Consider the following 3,662-nt stretch of genomic DNA (forward strand, 5'->3'; position numbering starts at 1 on the left):
TGTTATACATGAATATGCATGTGTCATGTTGCTATTATAAATAATTGAAATGTTGTGCATTAGGCTATTTTGTATGTTCATATATCCACTCAATGTTTTTATGTTAGGCTAGCCTACTGAATGCTTTTGTTCCAAGCGTCTATTGACACTAAACAGACAGATTAATAGTCTATGTTTAGCCTATTGCATTATTTTCCGTAACATAAGCTTATAGAATAATAGTCTGACGTCCGTGTAGCCTACTTTTGCGTTCATTTGATTGAATATTGTTTTTGAAATTGGATAGGCTAAGTCGAAAAATGGGTCATTTTAAAGCTTGTTAATGATTTCAATGTGTTTAAATGAGAAACAAGCAAAAGCAAATTTGGGCGGTTTTTTGTGCATTCTCGCGGTTTTTGACGAGGTTTTGGGCTGGAAAACCTTCCTGGCATCTGGCAACACTGAAGACCACCGCATTTCCAGAGGCTGGGTTTATGATTGAGTCCACTGAACGTTAAGGTAAGAATAAAGTTTGCCAAGTATCGATACCTGGTTATATTTATTTTACTGTCTATGGTTAGATTAGCTTCCATCTTCAAGTTAAACTAAAAGACTCTAGAACAGTAGAACTAGATAGTCGAGTCTTTTTGTTTAATTTGAAAATGAATGTTAACGTTAATTAGCAAGTGGCCTTACTCAACTAGTGGACTTAGCCTAGCACTACTAGTCGTGTGTGACGTTAAAGCAAAACCCTCGCCAAAATGCATTTGTGTAAATACTCGAGGCAAACGTTAGGTTAAAAGGATATTGACAAAGGCTGCACTTAAGATTGACGATGGTTTAGTTTTCTGGTCAAACGACTTCTTGAATTAGCCAAATTAGAACTAGACTACATTTGCTGCCGCTAGGGTGCGTCTGGATTTCTACGCTATTCTTAAATGGGCTCGCTACGAATGGGCATAGCCAACAGTGATAAACTTGAGTGATAAGGGACCGTAACACTACAACCCTACAACTGCCCGTGGCGAACCCATTCAAAAAGCCATTTGAACCGAAAACTAAACCATGGTCAATCTTAAAAGTGCAGCCTTTGTCATCAATATCCTTTTAACGTAACGAAAGTTTGCCGTTTTTACATCATTTAAAATAAATCCAATGTACACGTAATCATACCTGGGAATAGGTAACATTTAATATACACCGAGTATATCATGTCAAAACTATCAAATGTTATAGAACTTTCTCGAAGTTGAGTAAGATAAGGAAAGGCCAAAAATGTACATGTAAGACTTAAGTCTATGAGAGGCAAGGTCTTTCTGTAACCAGTTCTGCAACCAGCAGACTGATTTATTCAGTGTGGTCTTTGGATTAATTTGTCCATGTCTTTGTTCGGTTTCTCTTGCCCATGTGTGTCTGTCTCATTATGTTTCTACATCTCCATGTCTTGTGTACATCTCTTGGTCTCTCAGATCGAGAAGGAATTCTGCAGGATCACACTGAAGCTATTGCAGTCCACATTCCTGGGCAAATTGGACCAACACACACCCAAGCTGTTGCCTGTACAGGAGGAAGGGTGGAGCCGTTGGGAAGAAACTTGATGAGACCCTTGACATGTTAAATGAGGCATGTATTTACAACAGTGTGGTAGTAATTAGTTGTATGTAGTAGCTTTCTGATGTCTAATCTCATATTTTATATTAATCTCATATTTCTCGTATTAATTAGTAATCTCATTCCATATTTTTGTAGGACGACACAATTGAGTCGCGAAGAGAAGTTGTGATCAGAGGACTCACACTCTACCTTGGTGAATACACTGGAGAGTTAATGAAGGACTACCAGGTAAAGAAGATATTACTATGCATGAAGGACACAAAGTATAATCAAGAATAAAAAAAACACAAAGTTCAGGACTTTTTTCCATTGTGGTGCTGATAATATTTTAGTATTTAATTATTAAAAATGCTGCAGTGAAACATGGGAAATCCTCACAGATATCTAGTGACATGTACACAAATATCCTACTGTAGGGTTTGTTGAAAACACTGATGTATAACCATTTGTATAATTATGTAGTTAACAGAACCAAATATATGATACTCTTTATACTGTATAAAGCTGCATTGCTTAATTACTCCAACAAATTGAATTAAAATGGCCTTAAATGGCATTTGATTGAACTCTGTGATATCTGTAGACACCCTTGTTAAGCTACAATACTACTCAAAAGCACCACATAACAATCTGATCATCTGTTTGGAGAGGGGAACAAAGAGTTATGCATCCTTCACATTACTATACAATAAATAAGTGTTATTGTATTTCACAGGTTTTTAATGACGACGATGCTGCGACCATCCAAGAAGCTATTACTACATTTGCCCTCGGCATCTTTGTTGTCAGCAAAGCCAGGGATGGTCTCCCCAAGCAAGCTGGAATAGCCATCGAGGGACCTTTTTGGTATCCCAGGTGTGGCACATGCTTGCACCTATCTGATGGGCCTTATCTATGCCTTGGAACTGAGGTACCCTAATAAACTGAAATACACGTTTGAGGTCTTTCAGAAGATCTTCCTAGAGCTAGAGGATGCAAACCAAAAACTGTCCTCCAAAGTCCATGATCTCAAGGTCTGTTTGCAAGCTTAAAATCTATACAGATGGTGTATACAGTAGAATGTATTTTGATTTATTTGTAATAGAATGTATTTTGATTTGTTTTTTTTGGCTTTTGTCAAATAAATGTATTTATTTGAGCTAAATGACTTCCAAGTCTTGTTTTGGGTTAAGATGCATAATTATATCTGAGATTGTTTGACTCATGTGGGTTGCTAAGTTTCCAGTGTTGGGCTGCAACCAATTAATTAATCTGTCTAGTCTTGATAAATTGATTTGTGGATTCGTCCATACAATGTAAGAAAATGGTGAAAAATCGATCACTCTTTCCCAAAGCCCAAGCTGCAACCTAAAATGTCTTCTTTTGTCCTGATCACCAGTTCTGAATTTAAAACATTCACATCAGAGAATCTGGGATTCTTCTTCTTAAAAAAAATGACTCAAAGAAAATTCTAATTACTGACAAATTATTTAGTTGTTAGCAACTAAATGATCAATCAACTAATTGTTGCAGCTCCTGTCTTTTTATCAGTATGGTCTACACTTGGCTCCACGGCAGCATATCTTGACATGTGATAAGAGGATTGTCTTTTCGAACACAGAGATGACACATACTTAAGTTTTTAAGTAGACCAAACATGATACAAAATATTGTGCCTGATCTACTTAAAAAAGGTAAGGCAACTTTTTGCATCAGATGATTATGTATATAATGCAAGGCTAGTCTTTGTATAGGCTACTTAATTTCTTGAATGTAAGACATGAGTTTTGGAAGTAAAGTCTACTTAACTTTGCAAGCAAAGTCAACTTAGTTTAATTAAGTAGAATTTACTTATAAAATAAGGTTCAGTCATTTACACAACTAAGTTGACTTTACTTGAAAGATTAAGTTGAATTTACTTGATAAATAAATATTGACTTTACTTACAAAACTCATTTCTTACACACAAGAAATTAAGTAGCCTATACAAAGGCCAGCCTTGCTTTAACTACATATTAATCTGATGCAAAAAGTTGCCTTACCTTTTTTAAGTAGATCAGGCTCAATATTTTTATCAGTGTATGTTCTAT

At 35.9% G+C, this 3,662-nt stretch overlaps 1 long non-coding RNA gene across 1 annotated transcript; it reads left to right on the forward strand.

Moving 5' to 3' along the window:
- Positions 1 to 282: 282 nt before the first annotated feature.
- LOC121695963 lies at positions 283 to 2,737 on the forward strand. The gene is made up of 4 exons (XR_006026206.1): positions 283 to 498; positions 1,449 to 1,636; positions 1,729 to 1,821; positions 2,309 to 2,737. It is a non-coding gene; the product is annotated as an uncharacterized LOC121695963 (long non-coding RNA).
- Positions 2,738 to 3,662: the final 925 nt, after the last annotated feature.

The sequence above is a fragment of the Alosa sapidissima genome, chromosome 21 (assembly GCF_018492685.1).
Source record: "Alosa sapidissima isolate fAloSap1 chromosome 21, fAloSap1.pri, whole genome shotgun sequence".
Classification (NCBI taxonomy): domain Eukaryota; kingdom Metazoa; phylum Chordata; class Actinopteri; order Clupeiformes; family Clupeidae; genus Alosa; species Alosa sapidissima.